The sequence below is a fragment of the Protopterus annectens genome, chromosome 1.part2 (genome assembly GCF_019279795.1).
Source record: "Protopterus annectens isolate FY-2018-M chromosome 1.part2, PAN1.0, whole genome shotgun sequence".
Lineage (NCBI taxonomy): Eukaryota > Metazoa > Chordata > Ceratodontiformes > Protopteridae > Protopterus > Protopterus annectens.
In genome coordinates, this window is record NC_056727.1 from 858,117,133 (window position 1) to 858,137,791 (window position 20,659).

Consider the following 20,659-nt stretch of genomic DNA (forward strand, 5'->3'; position numbering starts at 1 on the left):
CACATCCATAAATAACAGTTTCTCAATTTTTGTATTATCTTTTGTTTGGTCTCTTCCCACATTTCCTTACCTTTCATGACAGAAGCCTTTTGCAATTCATACTCCTAAATATTTCATATTATCATGGTCCCATAAATATGGGTATTGCTGAACAAATTTGTGGATGGGTACATAATTTATGGCTGTAGCCCTTGCTGTATCTTCATTAATTTTATACCGCAAAAAATATGAAACTGTCCCAAAATGTTCCTCAGTACTGAGATATCTTTTTTTTAGATTTATCAAGTGCAAAATAATGTCATCTGCAAATAATGACAGCCTTTCTTAATTACCATACCAATTATATCCATGTATTTCTGAGTCCCTTATTTTCTTTGCCAATAGCTCTAAATATAAAGCAAATTAGAAAGAGGAAAGAAGACACCTCTATCTGGTTTCTCTGTTAAAACACAGCTTTTCTGACAGGAATCCTCCCACTTTAATTCTTGTCTCCGATCCTTCATATACCCTTCTAATTAACTTTATTATTGTATCAGGAAATGCAAATGCTTTCATTGCCCTGCTCATAAAATTTCAGCTTACTCTGTTGAATGCTTTCTCTGCATCAAGATCCACCAAAAACAGAGGTATTTTCTTACAGCCTGCTTTCTTCTCAATTATCATTGTTATGTTAATGTTGTCAAGTGTTTGCCTCCCCTCCGCAAAACCACTCTGATCCATATGTCTCATTTTAGGCAACACCTTTTCCATTCTGTGCCATCTTTAGGTAACACAACCACTACAGCTTTCTTCCAAGATGTTGGTTCTTCTCCTCCTTTTAAAATACTTTTATATAAAATCTTCCAGATTTATTTTACCTCCTTCCCTCCTAATTTCCAAAATTCTACAGAAATACCATCTGTTTCTGGAAACTTTCCTGAATATTGATTATTCATCACTGTTTTTATCTCAACACCTCTTATCTTAACTGTTAGTTGTTGAGCCTCATATACCTCTAATCTTGACATAATTAAGTCTTCCACAAATATTTCCAATTGTACTTTTTCTTGATTTCCACATTTCTCTGCTTTGTATAAATTTACAAACATTTTTGGAATACCTCTAAAACCTCTACATGATCTCTGATTATTTTTCTTCTTATAAGTTCCCTAAGTTTGTTGGCAACCCTTTCAACTTTCTGTTGCAGAAGTCATTGTGCTGAAAGTTTTATGCTCTGGAGTTGTTATCAAAACTAGTTGCTTAATTGTAATATTTCTAAACTCAAACATGTTATTCAGAAACTCCCTTATTTTCTCTTTAGCCCTCTGCATTTGTTTCTCCTCTTGTTCTATGAGATTCCCCTTATTCTGCAAGACTTTAATATTTGTCAACCTCTCTAAGTAATTTCTATTACTTCTTAACCATATATCTCTTTCTTTTATTTCAGAACTATTTTTAAACTCTCGGAAACACACGAAAGAAAGCCAACACAGTAACCAAACCTGATGTGCTGAAGTTGAATCACTGCTCGTACGACAAGGATGTTACAAATAGATTTATTCTTTACACGATCACGACACAATAGTGACTGGTTTAGCACTTTCAACTGTATCACAGTCTTCCTCAGAACATTTAAAAACTGCTACATCCTCCTATTTATACTCATCCACTAATTAATTAAGTACATAATTGTTTAAAAAAAACGCCAAAAAACTTAAAGGTATATATCATTGCATAACAATGTAAATGCATATAGTGGAGACACCTCCACAGACAAATAAATAGCTGAAAACATTCTTATTTACAAAAATGAGGTTCCATAATGTATATCCATGCTAAACTATACAAGTTTTTTGTTTTCAATAATTGATCAGGTGACATGTGCACCACATGGAGGGAATTGGAAAATGCAGCTGGCACAATAAGAAAGTAGGTGGCAAATCTTAACTGATTCCACCAGAACACCCGGCTTAAATGAATTCATAAGTATTAAACCTTTTTTAGCCCTTGCATAGGTTAGATGTAAGATGCAATTGCTTTTTGAATCCTTATAATAGTAGTTCAATTATTAATTATATATTGATGTATGATGATGACAATATAGTATATAACTTTATAGTATATGTAGATGTGCTTTTTTAGTATAGCTCAGTTATATATTCAGTTTACTTTACATACCATATATTAATGCATTATAGGAAGTTATTTATGCATCAGCATACATGTGTGTGTATTTTTATACAAATATTTTTGCAATTTTATATACATTTTATATATATATTTGTTATATGTACAGTTTTATAAGAATGATTTTACATGTATTCGAAATATAATCAGTGTATTTTTTACACCCCACCCGAGCAGTCCAAGATCACATCATATCAACATTAAATTTGCTTTTGTCCAGCCTTTTTATCTTGTTATACTGTAAAACCTATATTTCTTACAACTAAAAAAATTGTTATTTACTTTAATATCTTTAACATGTACAACAGTCACTGAACATATTCCCCCCACATTTAAAACACCCCTGGCTACAACCAACATAAAACTATTTTATTTTATATAACATACAGTTTATATCATAAAATGTTTTATACCAATACTAATAAGAACAAAATTGGTTTTACTTACATTTAGTTTCACACTGTTAGTGTCCTTCTAAATTTTCATATATAAATATCTCTCTCTTTCTCTCTCTCTCTCTCTATATATATATATATATATAGAGAGAGAGAGACAGAGAGAGAGGGGGGGTATATTCTTTACAGTCCACTCACAAGTTTAACAAAGTCAACAAAATCCAGTGTTTATGAGCTACATTTCCTTGGAAAACCATATTTCACAAATGAGACAAAATTCTTTATAGTCTTTCATTTACTCACAGATTTCAGAATTGCTGGTCTTCTTCCTGTCCATCTCCATCTTCCAATACCTCACTCCAGTTTAAGCCCAAAGTACATCTGATTCTTCTAGTCAACACCTGTGTGTTTTCTGTCTCTCACGAACTTTTCTTTGGAACGTTTGAAAAGGATTTGCTGGCAAAGTCTCTCTATGAATCTTAGGCTCAGAAAAATGAAAAGCAAAATCGCCTTCTGTTTGCTGACTCATTTTTTTTGTTGGATAAACTTTTTTATTTCCAACTTAGCATGTTGTGCATCAAAAAATTACTTTGATCCTCCAGGAAAAAAACACTTTGAAGACAGCTGGATACAGCAGCTTGAATCTCACACCTGCCTCTCTACGCTCCCCGACTGCTGGGATAAATTTGCTTCTCTTCTTCTTGGTAGTCAGTGAATAATAATTTTATACAAACATTCTGCTGTTTCAGATTTTTAATACTTCTGCCTTCTGCCACAATTTTGTCAGGATCAACTCTTTCTGCTGGTATGACTGCATCTTTACTAATATAGGGCTTGGCTGCTTTCTCATGGCCAAGTTTGGAATATACACTCAATGTACCCTTTCAATGAACAAATTCTGCTGTGGAACACTGGTCCGGTTGCTTATTTGTGTTTTCATAAAACTAATACAATCTGTCTCTTCCAGTTTCTCTGGTACAGCAGAAAATCTCAGGCTTTCTCTGCACACTCTGTCTTTTAACACTAATTTTTAAACAGTTATTCTTGAGAAACCTCATATTCAGCCAGCTTTTTCTTCACATCAGCCTCTGATCGTTGCAGTTTTATCAGTTTATCTAAATGGCTAGTTAAAATTTCTTCTGTTTTTTCCAGCCTTTTGTTGTTTGAATTGATATATTCCTTCAATGCTTCATTTATTTTAATCACCTCTACATATTATATATGTCTATGTCTATATATATACATATATATATATATATATATATATATATATATATATATATATATATATATATATATATATAGGTATAGATATAGATATATTCAATGTATTAGCCACAGTGCTGCAACAACATGCCTAATGAGTGTGGATAATTCAGTCACTTGTCAGTTCTACTTTTAAAGATGGTTTTAAATTAATATAATCAGACTCTGAAATATTAAGGGCACTATTACTGCAGACAGTGATGAAGAAGGTAAATACTGAAGAAAATTTCAGTTCATAGACTCTATCCAAATTACTTGTTCAAACAAGTCTAAGACAAACATAAAACAGTCACTTGAATGACTGAGTCATATTTTATAGACCTGACTCAAACTTAATGGTAAACGCATAGCTGTATTGGTAGACACAGAAGGTAAAATATATACAGAAACTGCTCAGTTCTATTTTTTGGACTTTTTTATTTTACATCTTTAAATGTGTGTGTGTGTGTGTGTGTGTGTGTGTGTGTGTGTGTGTGTGTGTGTGTGTGTGTGTGTGTGTGTGTGTGTATGTGGAGGGGGGTATTACTAACAAAATAATATGATTATGACAATGCATGTTTACCTGTTATAAGTACTGGGTGCTTGCTAAGCAGCAGCAAACTAGTCAAAAATGAAAAGCGAATTGTATCTACAGTTGGGACAAGCTGTTTATGAGACATCTTTCTTCTTCCATCAATTCCTCCTTTAATGCCACCCAGCAGCACAGATTCTGAGAATAGAAGACATACACAGAGAAAATGTTATAACATAATTAACATGATTATCCATTTAGTCCTTTTCAAAAATGTAATAAAATAAGAAACAAATTTGCCTGATATTCATTTTGCAACTACTTCCTAAATTCTTGAGATCTTCTCTGAGGCAGTCATATCAGCAACTAAAACAAATACATTGAACATTTCACCACAGACCAAGGAATGTCAACCACTCCAAAGTTGCATAAGCACAGAAAGTCCAATGCTACACGTAACAAAACAGGCACTCAAGCATCCTTTTTAATGCCACAATTTATTGCATGTTTTCATCACAATACTTCTTAAGAAATGAACACCGGAAGCCATAACCAATTCCCAATATATACTTCATTCATTAATTAACCTACACTTAATTAACAAATCCTAATGAACTTTAAAGAGACAGTCAAAATTTTAAAATGTACACTCTCTGAACAGATAAAATTCCTACCTAACATCACTTTAATTTCACACTAAATCAGAATAAAAAAATATATATTTATATATATATATATATATATATATATATATATATATATATATATATAGTTTCCTAAACTATTAAAATACATATAAATATAAATGCATGTTCAAGGTTTAATAAATAAACAACACCCGTAAACTCAAAACAATATTGTGAAAATCGTGCCAAACATGTAAAACCTGGCAGCAAATAAGTTAAAAAAGACAGGTAACTCTCTTGTATATATAATAATAACAATAGTACAAATTTTTTTTAATTACCCATGCATAGTTACAATATCGCAGCCCTCAACTTTAGGACTGGTGCAAGGGACACATTCTCATTTAAACAAGGCACCCTATATGCCTCTAAAATAATCTGCCTGTGTAATTCACAATACTCTATTCTAGCCTCCTATTGTCCTCCCTTTACATCATGCAGGATCTCAAGTACATAAAAAACTAATTTTGCTGTAGGCAGGTTATTTTAGAGGCATATTGGGTGCCTGGTTTAAATGAGAATGAATCCCTTGCACCAGTCCTAAAGTTGAGGGCTGCGAGATTGTAACTATGCATGGGTAATTAAAACATTTTTGCACTATTGTGGTTTTCTGCTTTTCTTGGTGGATTTTGTGTTTTTTTGTACAGTGGACACCTGGGCCTGCTTGTGTGCTGCTTTTCTTCTTTTATTGATTTTTGTACTATTGTTTTTATTATACATACAAGTGAGTTACCTGTTTCTTTAACTTATTTACTACCAGGTTTTACATGTTTGGTACGATTTTCACAATATTGTGTTGCGTTTATGGGTGTTGTTTATTTATTAAACTTTGAGCATGTATTTATATTTATATTTATTTTAATAATTTAGGAAACTATATATATATATATATATATATATATATATATATATATATATATTTTTTTTTTTTTTATTCTGATTTAGTGGGAAATTAAAGTGATGTTAAGTAGGAATTTTATCTGTTCAGAAAGTGTACATTTTAAAGTTTTGACTGTCTCTTTAAAGTTTCATTAGGAGTTGTTAATTAAGTGTAGGTTAATTAATAAATGAAGTATATACTGGGAATTGGTTATGGCTTCCGTTGTTCATTTCTGAAGAAGTACTGTGATGACAAATAAATTGTGTTAAAAAGGATTCTTGAGTGCCTGTTTTGTTAGGTCTAACATTGGACTTTCTCTGCTTATGCAACTTTGGTGTGGTTGGCATTCCTTGGTCTGTGATGAAATATTTGTTTCTTGATGACTGAGGCTTTCCCTTTTGTTTTTTACATTTACTAAATACATTGAACACCCAGCCAACAGATAATAAAGAAGTGTTAGGATTTGAAAAAAATCATAGAAATGACAGAAACTAAGAAAGTGAAAACAGGTGAGAAAATATTAAGCCTGTACAGTGAGAAGTTCATACACATCATAGAGAAATCTCTGTGGCATTCTAACTTAATTTATATTCATCTTGCTCCTCCTCCCCAAGACAGTTTATGTCATTTTTGCAGTGTATTAGAATACATACTATAGCACTCACAGAAAGAAAGTGCATGACACACGCTGTACTTCCTACAACAGAGTCACAGTAATGCCTCATATAAGTTAAATGCATATCCAAGTTGCCTGAGCCTTTATACTGAACATCCTGCTCAACATTACAACTGTTACATTACATGAGAATTATTACAAGTGAAACATTTATTCTTTTTTAAGCAAGTGATAGTTCTGTAGTGCAGGAATATTAATAGGCATTTTTTCAAAGTAAATTTACCATTAAGTTTTTCACTTGCAGTATTTGTGAGCAACCTTCAGAGCATTTTGTTCTTGCAAAGGAAACCTGATTCAACTGTAAACATCAGGAATTCTCTAGCTGCAAGGCAATTTAGCAAAAAAAATGGAATTTTTGCATCTAGAATTTTGATTTATGCTTTAATGTGAACAGAGCTGCTGGGAAACCCAACATAGCTCATTCAAATCCTGCTTTCTTTTAAACCTTATTCCTCCTCTGCAGGTATTGTTCCCCATTTCCCATTTTTTCCTAAATAATTTGCTGTTACCCTTTTCTAAAGATCCTAGTTCCAGTTGTTTTAACTCTGTTACTATATTCATTACTTCTAGTAAAGTTGGTTTACACTTTGATTTCCATTTTTTAATAATTAATTTTTGGCAGCCACCATAATTAGACTCAGCAAGGTCTTACTATGTCTAGGCAATTCCAATTCTGTATCAAAGCACAAAAAATCATTTCCTTAGTTTCACCAATTTGCTCACTCAGTATCTCTGAAACAGCAGTCTACAGGGAATCATTAAATTAGTCTGCTAACTCATTATACTCTCAGAAGATATTTTCCTAGTTACCTCTTTCTTCCCATTCATATATTCCACATTTACTGTCTACCCAAGGAAAAATTATCTGTGTCTACTTGGGATATAAAAATACCTATGTAAATACTTCCAAACAAAGATCCTAAATCTTCTAGACTTTATTGAACATTTGGGAGACATACCTATATCCCCCATTGTTTCTTTGTGAATTGTTTAGCTAATCTCTCTTCCCAATTCATTCTAGCCTCCTCTGACTGATTTTTATATTTATCATGCAATATTTTGCATGGTCCACTAATTATTCCTTTTTAACAGTAACTTCTGTTCTTGATTGTACTAAGAACTCCAACAGTGCTGGTCTTTTGCTTAGGATCCCACTATTTCTTTCTCTTTGTCTATACGCTGATATTAATCCTTTATGAGGAAGGCAATATTTATCCTGCGGTCCAAATAAATTCTTGGCCTCCTCCCATTCTATTACCTTTCTTTCTCTAATTATTTGCTCCAAGTACCTTGTTTTTTTTACCTGTTTTTGCTAATAAATTCCACCCTCTCTTGCCTATTGTTTGTAGCCCTAATTGCAGTCATCCCTATAGGCAGAATCTCCTTTCTCCATTCCTGTGTTGACTGAGTTCTTAGAAAACTTTCTGCTACTTTATAAATATAATATTCTGCATGGTTATTGTTATTCTCTTTGAGGATCTGCATCCAAATTCCCAGTCTCTTCTTGTTTCTTGAGCCCCCCCCCCTCATTTCATCATCATTCTATTCCACTTTGAATTAAAGGTTTCTGTTTGTGCTATATAAAGGAGCCTTAACTGTAACTCTAAAATACCTTGCAATCGGGTAATCCCAAACCGCCTTGTTCAACTGGAGGAATCAGCTTATCCCACTTGACTCTTGCTGTCTTCCCCTCCCAGATAAAATCTTTCAGCTCTTTATTAGTTGATATCCACAACGTCTCCTCTCATTGATAAAAATATGCCTGACCTGTGCATAAAACTAAAGGGATTAAAAACATTTTAAATGCTAGTATCTTCTTATCCATATTCATATAACATGGCTTCCATTTTCTCAGTTTTTGTATTATCTTTTGTTTAGTCTCTTCCCATATATCCTTAGCTGCCACACCAGAATCCTTTTTAACCCATACTCCTAAGTACTTCATTTTATGGGTCTACTTTAATTAACTGAAAGCTGATTCCAGCGAATATAAATCCGTTGACACATAAGCATCGAAGTGCTTAATGGTTGAACAACATAAAGGTCGAAACACCTTCAATCGAATTGTTTTAGTTGGCCCACGTAAAGTTCTAAATTACTAATCACGTAATGCAATCCATTTGTAGCACTGCAGGGTAAATGTAAACCGTATTTGTTAAGTAATACTGCAGATCCCTACAAATTAAAACTAATTAAAGCAAATGGCCTACATTACTAATCTGTACCATATGTGTAATAGTTTTAAAACGATAGTTACCATACGTAATTTCTGCATACCACATCCTGTTGGACTACAGATGGCTGAAAAAAGTTCACGTGTCCTGGTGTGCTAGGTAAAGCATACCAAACTGTAAGATCACAGCAAAATAGAGAAATGTTAATAGTTGACGGTTATCTGTATAACCTAGAAAAAAATTGAAAACCACAAAGTATTGGTGTTGTCGCTTAAAACATATGGTAAAATGTAGGGGTAGAGCAATAAGTACAACAAGCAGTGCAGAGGAGATGCTATTAAAATCTACACCCCACGATCATGCTTCTGACCCTGCAGATGTGGAAAGGTATCAGTCATGACAAAAATGAAGGGAGTTAGGTACCGTGTAGGAGTACACCAGCTTTGGTAGTAGACGATGTAGTTGCTACAACATCCCTTGAAAGTACTGTGGCTTTACCTACCCGTAGATCTATGTTACAAATGGTAAATAGAGTTAGAAAACTACAGCTACATAAGAACAGGAAGGCAAGTATACCACTAAATATGGTTTCTATAGATGAATATCCACTAAAACAATCTAGTTTTATACAGGAGAGGAAAGTAGATATACATAGTAATTTACATGTATTGGTTTTCACTACAGAACAGAACTTAACAGACTTGTGCAATGCAAACATTTGGTTTATGGATGGTGTTTTCCTTATAAAAGGTAGATTTTTGTAGTCAGTTATATAGTGTTCATGCACTGGTGTCACAGGGTAGTAATCAGAAATGTATACCTCTGCTATACTGTCTAATGACTAAAAAATTGTTCAGAGCATACAACTACATGTTGGAGTGTCTGTTTTCTTTACTAGATAAATCACATTTAAAGCCATCAGTAAAGTATATGCTATGTGACTTTGTACAAGCTGCTATTAAGAGTATTGCGTACAATTTTGCAGATGTTTCCAGTAAAGGGTGCCTATTTCATTTCGCCCAAAATATCTGGCGTAAAGTGCAATCTGTTGGTTTGGCACAGCTATATGGTAACTCTGTTCAATTTCAACAGTCAGTGAAAAAGCTTGTAGCATTAGCCTTTCTTAAAGAATGTGATGTCATTGCAGCATTTCGTGGGTTATCTAAAGATTCTCCTACTGAGGGCAAGTCATTGTTAGAGTACTTTTCAGATGTATATTTGTTTGGTCGTGCATGACAACAGATATCTAGGACAATGGCACCTACTCAATTTCCACCTATTTACCCTGTATCATTCTGGAACATATCTTCACTGAGCGAGAAGTCTTTGCCACGCACTCAAAGCTATGTAGAGGGCTGGCATAGGAGGATTAGATACCTCCTTGGGAGACGTATCTGTGATATCCCTGCCGTACTTGAAGTGTTAGCCAGGGAGCAAAACAGGGTAGATGAGTTGCATTTGCAACTACTAACAGCTTGTCCACCCTCACCTAAAAAAAGTAAATTAGTTCATCGGCACAGACATTTGCAGGCTGTGCTAGAGACACAGGAAGATTATGATGTACAGCAGTTCCTGACAGCAGTAGCTATGCACTAAAAGTGTAGAATTTCCAATTATATGGGATACTGCTTAAGGACAGTATTTTCAGTTAGAGTTCCTATGCTATGCGTTTTATGTTGCGTTACGTGTCACATTTAAACTGCAATACTTTCTGTATGAATGTATTAATAGAGTACATTCCTACATGTTGTGTTTTAGTGCACATAGAACACAATTAGTGACAATAATGTCTATATGTAACATAGGAAGTTTTCATGAGTTGAAGTATGCTGAGCAGACAGCTATTTATAATTTAACTTTGGCAGTGCAATAATGATTATGTGTAACACAGTAATATTTAAGGATCTATAGTACGCTCAAGAAAGAGCTATTTTTTTTTTACTTTACGCTCAGGAGTGAGCCATTTCTGCTTTACGTTCGGCACACTAGGAACGATTTGTGGACCAACTATTGCTTTTCGATGTTTTCGCTTTTGATGGAATTACGTTTCGGTTGTTACAACTTTCGATGTATATGTGTCGACGGATTTTCATTCGCTGGAATCAGCTTTCGATTAATTAAAGTAGACCCCGTTTTATCATATCCCCATAAATATGGATATTGCTAAACCAATTTGTGTGTAGATACATAATTTACAGCTATTGCCTTTGTTTCAGCTTCATTAATATTGCAACCCAAAAAGATATGAAACTGCCTCAAAATGTTCCATGTCACTCAAATGTCTTTTTCTGGTTTTATCAGATATAAAGTAATTTCATCTGCAAATACAGCCAGCTTTTCCTGACTACCATACCAATTATATACTTAAATTTCTGAGTTTTATATTTTCTTTGCTAATGGTTCTAAATATAGTGTAAATAACAAAGGAGGAAAGAGGACACCTCTGCCTGATTCCTCTGTTCAGAGAAGAACACACTTTAACTTTTGCCTCCAATCCCTCATATATCCACCTAATCAACCTTATAACTTTATCAGGGAATGCAAATACTTCCATTTCCATGCTTATAAACTCCCAGCTTACTCTGTCAAATACTTGCTCTGCATTACAATCCACCAACAACAGTGGTATTGTCTTACATTCAGCTTCCCTCTGGATCATCAATGTTCTGTTAATGTTGTCAAATGTTTGCCTCACCTCCACAAAACTTCATTGATCCATTTCCATCAATTTTGGGATCATCTTTGCCTTTCTTCTAGCCATTACAGACATAAACACTTTATAATCATGGTTTAGGATTGAAATGGGCCTGCATTAAGCTGGATCTCTTTAGGTATTATAGCCACCATTGCTTTATTCCAGACAGTTGGTGCTTCTCTTCATCTTAAAATACTGCTAAACAAAACCTTCCAGATCTTTATCAGATTGTTCCCTCCTAGCTTCCAAATTTCCATGGGAATACCATCTATTCCTGGGGACTTTCCTGTTGACTGGTTATACAGCACCATTTTTATTTCATCTCCTCCTATCCTATTAGTAATTGAACCTCGTCTACCTCTAAACTTGGCATATATAATTTTTCCATAAATATTTCCATTTGTACCTTTCCTTAATCTCCATATTTCTCTGCTTTAAATAGACTTTTATAAAATTTCCAACATATTTCTACTATGTCTAGAGGATGGCTTGTTATCTACCTTGATATAGGCTCCCTAATTTTGGTGACAACCCTTTCCATTTTCTGTTACCTGAGTCATTGTGCTAAAAGTTTTTGTGTTCTGGCATTATTATCAAAAACCTGTTTACTTTATTATCCCAATTATACTTGAAAATAACTGAGAAAACTTTACTTTAAAGCATGCAGATATGTTGCACTATACAAATATTACTGTTAAGAACAAAATTTTGTTTTATTTACAGTTAACTCTTTCCTTCCTCTTCCCCTCTCCTAAGTGTTCCTCCAGACATTAATGACATGAAATAGGGCATATGCTTCAGAGTCCCCATAAGTTTAATAAAGTAAAAAAAAGTCCAATATTTCCAGGTTGTCTTGTTCTGTCATGTTTCACAAATATAATTAATGCTTTTAAAATTCCACATTTATTTTTCAATTTCTGAGTTGCTGGTTTTATTCCTGTTTATCTCCATTTCCAAAATCCATTGAGTCTCTGCTTCATTTCTAATGTACTCTTGGTTCTTCTAGTCAACTCTTGTGCTTTTTTCTGTCTCTCAAGCATTTTCTTTTGAAACACTGGAAAAGGTTTCACCGGCACAGTCTCTCTGTGGTATTTATCAGCCAGAAGAACAGGAAGCAGAATCTCCTGTTTCACAGCTCACTTTTTGTTGGACAAACTTTTGTATTTCTACCTTAGCATGTTCTCATGGCCAGGTTTGGAAAATACACACAATGTGCCCATTTATTTAACAACTCCTGCTGTGGAATAAAAGTCCAATTACTTATCTGTGCTTTCATAAAAGTAATAGTCTGTTCCTTCCACTTTTCTGGTACAGCAGAAAATCTCAGGTTTTCTCTGCATGCTCTGTCCTCTAATTCAATTCGTTTTTAAAAATCTCTTCTTGAGCAGTCTCATATTCAGCTAGCCTTTTCTTCATTTTGACCTCTATTTTTTTGCAGTTTTATCACCTCATCTGAATATTTGTTTAAAGCTTCTTCCATTTTATTCAGCCTTTTGTTATTTGAGTTGATATACTGCATCAGTTTTTCATTTATTTTATCAGCTCTGAGTACATTTGACTTATTTTTCCTCTAGGTTACTGGAAGTCATGTCTTTCACTAAAGCTGGAGCTTGCACTACTTTTTTGCTGAACAGCTGCAGAATTCTTCTCAGTCAGTGTTTTTTCCTAACATTGTGTAGCTGATTTTCTTTCAGGTTCTCTGACTTTCTTTTTTGCTTGCATTCAGGCAGTGCAGTACACTAGTCACTTACTGAAATTTATCCAAAAATGAGTTCACTGCCTCTCTCTTCTGAGTTTCTGTTTTCACACTGGGAGAGCTGAAATTAAGCTGTTACTCAATGCGTAACCATCTTGGAAGTCCCAACCAGTTCTCCATTTATGCCTAAAGCGGCATCTGAGTTTACTTTAAGCCAAATTAATCATCTTCCCATTTTTTTCCTAATCCTAAAAATGAGGGAGAAAGGATACTCCATACCTTAAATGCTCGCAGACAACTCAGGTACTATTTTGACAGAAGTAAATCTTTCAGATCTTCGGATAAATTGTTCATTCCTTGTGAAGGTAAGAATAAGGGACAACCTGTATCAAGACAGACTATTTCTAAATGGTTGTCTAAGCTATTTACCTTTTGTTACATTCAATGTAACAAAGCTATTCCAGGCAAGGTCAGGGCCCAGTCTACCAGGGCCTTGGCTCCATTTATGGCTTTTTGGAAAGGGGTAGATTCTTGATGTGTTCTAGAAGCTTCTACATAGTTCTCTGTACATACTTTTGCAAAACACTATAAGCTTAATTCCTTCTTTAGGTCCATATCAAGCTTTACTAGGGCCATTCTCCAGGGGATCCTGGACTGTTCTCCTTCCATCTCCCAGATGTAGTTATCTAAGGTAATCTACCTATGTAGCAAAGGCTACTGTAGCAGGGATCCATATGTTCAAATGATCACTGCTGCAGTAGCTACTCCCTGTCTCCATCCACCATGTTTTTTCGGTGTGTTTTTTATGCCAGGGTGTGGACATTTATTTTTTATTTTTCCTAGCATTGTCCTTTCAGGGCTCAGCCTTATTCTCTGTGTTGGCAGGAAGGGTCTGAATGGCTTCACACCCAAACTTGTCTTTAGAGTCAGCTCAGCTCAAGTTGTTTGACAGTTTAGGCACATGGAAGATGCCCAGAAGCCTTGGAAGATGACTGGCTGTTATGCTGTTGGCAGGATATAACCCATACAGTTAAGGCTACTGCAGTACCAATCATTCACATCTATTGCTATGGTAAGTTCAACTTACACAATTGTACCTTTTCTGGTTTTACAATATCTGTGTGAGTTACTATCCTATGACCCTTTTTACTCCTCAGTCAAGGTATATTGATTGACCATTTAGGCATGTCTACCCAAGGATCCTCCTCTTTCAATGTAGTTTCATGTCAAAATGTTCTTGAAAGGGGTTTTGCATAAAAGGCCTCCAAGAAAAAATGTGGCCTCTCTTTGGGATCTTAATTTTATGTTAGAGAAGCTAACCCTTGCTCTAGTTGAACCAGTTAATCTGGTTGACTTGAGGTTCTTAACATGGAAACCAGTTTTACTGATTGCTGTGACCTGTGCAGGCAGAGTATCTGAGTTCTAAGCTCTTATGGGTAGTCAACCCTATCTTATTTTCCTCAGAAAAAGGGTTTCTTTGAGAACCAATCTGTCTTTCATGCCTAAAGTGATGTCCAAGTTTGCCATAAACCAAATTATCCATTTCACCATTTTCTTTATTGATCTTAAAAATGGGGGAGAAAGGCTACTCCATGCCTTGGATGTCTACTGACAATTCAGGTACTATGTAAAAAATCCCAAAGGCAGTCAACGAATGTAAAAACAGCTTGAAGAATGACTGTAGGCTATATACATGTACTCAAAAGGTGCAAGCACCACTTTAATACATAAAACAATAAAAACTGGTTAGCGCTTTCATTTCACAATATGTAAAACTTTGTCAGACAAAGTTCACAAATGTCACTTCCTTTATGCTTTACCATCCATTCTCATTGGTTGCCACACTGATGCTGAATTTAAAATAACTCACACATTAACTAATCGAGTGCCGTAAGGAAACCACTACACAATGAATCTATACACTTACTTAACAATAAGAAAACAGACACAATGAGTTGCTAAAATGTTACATGCGCTAATGCATAATTAAGTTACTCTTTAAAAACAAGCTGTATAAGCAGATCTATATTTTTAACTTTCTCCTAATTATTGCTTACACTTTTGTATAATTTATTTATAATCTATGTATTTTTCATACACACACACACACACACATATATATATATATATATATATATATATATATATATATATATATATATATATATATATATATATATATATATATCCCCATTACTATGTGTTCACTTGGACTTTTTTTCCTTTCCATTGCTTTTAACTTCAAAATGGGGAGATGGAGCATTTCTCATTTATACCCGGCCAGCTGTCTGCCTGTAGGCGAATCTGCCATTTAAGTTCACTGATTTCTAACATCAGTGCCCATGGTTTATTGCATCAATAATGACATGATCTATAGCCATGTACATGAAAACATGCCCTTCATTGTTGGTAATATGCTTTGCTAGGGCGTTATTTGTGTTATGTTTTTAATGGCATACTCGTGCTTGTATATTCTCTGAGAGAACCTTCTCTCCGTCTTTTCTATATAGAAACACGGGCAGGATTTACATGAGGCCAGGTATACTACTGCTTTAGAAGTGCAAATATATCTGTTTCTAAGATAATATGTGTTATTCCTAACAGTAAAGCTATTTGACACTTGAATTTTATTACACCATGCGCAAGCTCCACACTTATCCATTCCTTGTTTGCATTTTATTTCTCCTCTCCATTTTGTCTGCAGTAAATCCTTAAAATTTGGCCCCTTTCTATATACAATTCTTAGATTTTCCCCTATTCTCTGTCTTATATTTGAATCATCTAATAGGATTGGCCAGTTCTTTTGAAAAATGTTCCTTAACATGGCAGTGTCCTGGATGAAAGTCAAAACCAAGGCTTTTGAAAATTCAGATGTTACCCCTTCTTTTTCATTTTGCAATCGACTCTGGGTCCTGTCCTCACTGCATATTATCTCATGTGGCTGATTTACAAACTGCTCAGGGGTGCCATGGTGGCTTAAAATAGGCTGAAAATTGCCATTTAGTCTTTTTATAGTAACCACTGAGATTAATTCATCCACAAGATCAGAGGGATAGACCCTACTAAGAAACATAGACCACAAGGTGTTAACCTCTTCAATAAAGTTATTGTGCATGGTGACCATCCGGGCCGCTCTGACAAGTTGTCCCTTCACAACCGACATCTTTTGGTGGTAAGGGTGCGAACTGCTGAAGTGCAAAAAGGAATTGGAGTATGTCACTTTCCTATGAATCTTAGCAATACATCTGGTGTTAGTGGTGTCCTTAAGAAGGCAAATGTCAATGTAATGGATGGAATGGGTGCTATAATCAAAGGTAAACTGCAAGAAAGCTGTAGTCTCATTGATATAATTCAAAAAGCTTTCCAACTCTATAAATGACCCTTTCCATATGACACAGATGTCATCCTGGAATGGCTGATAAAGCTTAATATGGGGGTAAAAGGTAGATGGAAACACAAATTGTCTCTCCCAGTAAGCCACGACAACGCTCTGCCACATGGTGAGCCCATGGCTATACCCTTACACTGTAAATAAAAGTTGTTATCGAAGGAGATGTAGTTATTAATGAGAACTAACTGTAGAACTTCCATGATAAGCCTATTAGTCTCATGAGCCACTTTATGTTTTAACAGCCTCTCACTAGCCCAATCCAGACCTACATCTTGTGGGATGACCATATAAAGGTCTTTGACATCTATGGTAACTAGGATGTCATTGGCATCATAAGAAATTTTATTTACCTGGGCTAAAAAGCTCCATGAATCTTTACAGATTTGTGAGCCCTTTGATGTTTTTTTCAATTCATAGTCCACATACTGGGCACATGCTGATGTTATGGAATTCCTGACATCTACAAAGGGTCTCACTGGGGGGTTGTCCAAGCTGTTGTGGATTTTGGAAATACCAAAAAACACTGGTATTCTGGGTGTAATTATATTTAAATAATTAAACAGGTGAATATCTATTCTTCTTTCAAGGAACATGTCTGCTATTTGTGACTAAATCCTTTTATATCCCCCATTTAACTCATTCTGTCTGACTTCTTTGTATGTGTCAGTGCTTAAAGCATCATACATTTTGTTTTGATACATTTCCACACTCATAACAACCACCCCACCCCTCTTGTCAGGTTTCATCACTTTTATTCTCTCATTTTGCAGGAGTTCCAAAGTGGCTTGTTCCCTTACATTTACATTGCTCTTTGAGTGTCTTCTACTATTATGTAAGTTCTTAATATCCAATTCACATAACTTCATATGTGACAAGTTTGGGCAGTAGTGGTGGGTTGTAAGTAGAACTGATATTCCATGTATTATCAAGAACTCTGCGAATTATGTTCATACAATAAAGCAAAATTAACTTTCCTTAAAAACAACTTCAAATCAATAACTGTAGTTGTAAAGTCAAAACATTTTGTTGGTACAAAAGATAACAGGTCAGCTGCCTCACAGTGTTAATTATGACTTCAGAATAATTATAAACTTTAAAGTTCTTTGGTGTGTTACAAATGATGGAATATGAATCATTTTCACTTGATTCATGACCTATTTCATTCTTATTGTACAATACATGAAGCTCTGTTGAATCACTGGATACTTCTAGTGTTTGCATTATGTCCTCCAATTTTTCATCTTGGGTCTGGCTCCTTGAAAACCCATACCTTGGAACCCCCCCCCCCTGTGCACCCTGCTTGCCTTGAGAGTAATATTTGTTCGTAATTCTCTCAGACCTTCATAAATCAGGGTACTCTGAGTCATAATTGGGGGGCTCCCCACCTTCTTCTATTTCGGCTTCCAACTTCATAGGGATGGCTGTTTTCACTAGTACTGAATTGCTTACATTTATACTGAAGACATAGGCAAGCCCATTAGCATATTCTTTTAAGTCTCTGTCTATTTTATTACTTTTTCCTTTCTTGAGCTTGTCTATATACTGGTCAATACTAGTGAAACTTTTCTTATATTCTTACTTAACGTGTTCATATGCCATGTCTTCCCGTATGCTCATGCCTAAAATGGCCAATGCATTACTTAAAGAATTGATTTCTTTATCATTATATTTAACCAAAAGCTCTAGCAGTTCGAATCCGAACCTGTCAAACAACTGAAGTAAATCAAGGTGCAGAGGGGAGTCAGGAATAAGGCCTGTGGGATACTTCCACAGTCGCAAACTGTAGGGATAATATTTAGCCTTAAACATTCCTTGAGACATGCATTCTCTAACTGTAATTTCTTACATCTCATAAGCTTTTTGTCATAGTCATTAAGCTTACCCTCTGTGGAAAATGTTGTTTGTTTGTTAACAGTTGAAAAAGAAATAATGGCTTCCAGCCAGTCATGGAGTTGTAGAATGTCCTTCTTTGAAGTTCTATCCATTGCAGCTACATGATTGTTTGCCGCAGACCTTCTTTCTAGCCTGCTTGTGTTGATTACTGGAGGTTGTAGCTGATTTCCACCTGGAAAATGCAATGAATCACTCTGAAGTGGCAGGTCTATGTTGGCTAAACACTGCGGCATGTTAGCAAACTCTGTAGATGGGACAAGAGCTCCACCCTGTGGTTTAATGTAGAATTAGATCCACAAGTGTCCGGTTCCCCTAAACGATCATGTAACACATCTGTTCTTTGTGACAGCTGAAGGATTAAAGATGTTAAGTTTCCAATACTGCTGTCACTAGATGCCAAAGGTTCTTGTACATTTTCCTGTGAAGGATTAGCTGAGGAAACATCCAAAAGACTGCCAGACGCAATACTGATACAAACAAGCCAAAAACTCACAAAACCAAATAAAAAACTCCCAAAGGCAGTCAACGAATGTAGAAACAGCTTGAAGAATGACTGTAGGCTGTAAACAAGTACTCAAAAGCATTAACACCAGTTACATCAATAATCAGGGTAATTCACCAGTTCAGCATAGTGAGAGAATCAAAAATAACCAACAACGCCAGTTTGGTGGACAGTCTAATGGATCTAACTCTCACAACGCCGATGGACAGGATTTTCCCCAAGATGGCAACAGAACTACCAACAGGGCGGGATATATCAACCGCAAACCCAAACAACAGAGGAGAAGAAACAATCGTCGAAGGAGGTAGTGCATGCAGATAAGCCAGATCATTTAACTATCCTTAAAAGTACCCAAGGTGACTTTAACATCTACAATTTTAGTTCAATCAGTATCCCACAATGTATGGTAGAATTTCTAGGAAAAGGTTTTAATTTTGTGCCGAGCTTTAAACCTAATTTAGCTAAAACTATTTGTGACTTAAAGGTGTTTGTGCGCAAAATGAATTTAAATGTCATGTTTGGTAACAACACTAGCATAACAACAAATGAGCGAGTATCTAGTGTATTTAATGCCCCATTACAGGGGACTTTAGCTCTATTTGAAAAAATGACTGAAATGCATTTTAGAGCTCTTTTTAACAACAACAATAACAATTGTTTAGGTGAAAATTGTAATATTTCAAAGGCAGAAAGGGAATTCATTGCTTATGTAAAAGCGCATAATGTTCGAGTTATGCAGCCCGATAAAGGTGGGGGCATAATTTTTATGGACGAGGCAGAATATAGTAGAAGAATGCATAGTATGTTGGTTAGTGTTAAATATGAAAAAGAATCTTTGAATGAACTGAATCAAGCATACCAACGCATTAGAACATATTTAAGTGATTTGTTCATAGAGGCCTCTATTTCCATAGATACTTATCAGTATTTAAGTATGCCAGCACCTTTAATACCGGTTATGTTTGGTACACCTAAATTGCACAAAAATCGAAGTGGTCCACCCCTTAGGCCAATCATTGATGGACTTAAGTCCATCACTTATACTTGTGCTAAGTGGGTGGATTCTAAGTTGAAGTTGCCTTTGCAGACAGAATTACAAATTTGTTGTGATTCTTGGCATTTCTTGGAAAACTTGAATAAATTGGCATTTGATTCATCTTACAGTTTTTTAACTGTTGATATTAAAGATCTATATACTGTCCTTCCTCAAGATATCGGTGTGGAGTGGGTGAGTGAATTCCTTCTAATTAAACAAGTAGGAGGTGATGAAATAGATCTCATCATTGCATTACTAGAAATTGTCCTAAGCAACAATTTCTTTATGTTATATTTGCTCCAAAAATCAGGGGTAGCCATGGGTTCCCCATGTGGCGGCAGTTTTGCCGATGCCATCATGGCTTTTTGGGAGAGAACATTTCTATTTCATAATTCCATCTTTAAAGAAAAAGTTGCATGGTACACTAGATACCAGGACAATATGTTTTTCATCCTGAAGGGGGATGCTAGTGATGCAGACCATTTAGTTCAGATCATGACATTTTTACGAATTATTTGGAATTTACCTTTCAATTTAATTGTTTGAACATTACATTTTTAGATATTAATCTTAGTAAGGATGTAATGTCTAATAGGTTTGTAATACAGATCTATAGGAAACCCACATATAGTAATTCCTTTCTACATTTTCAAAGTAATCATCCATACTACCAAAAGAGAGCAGTGGTTAGA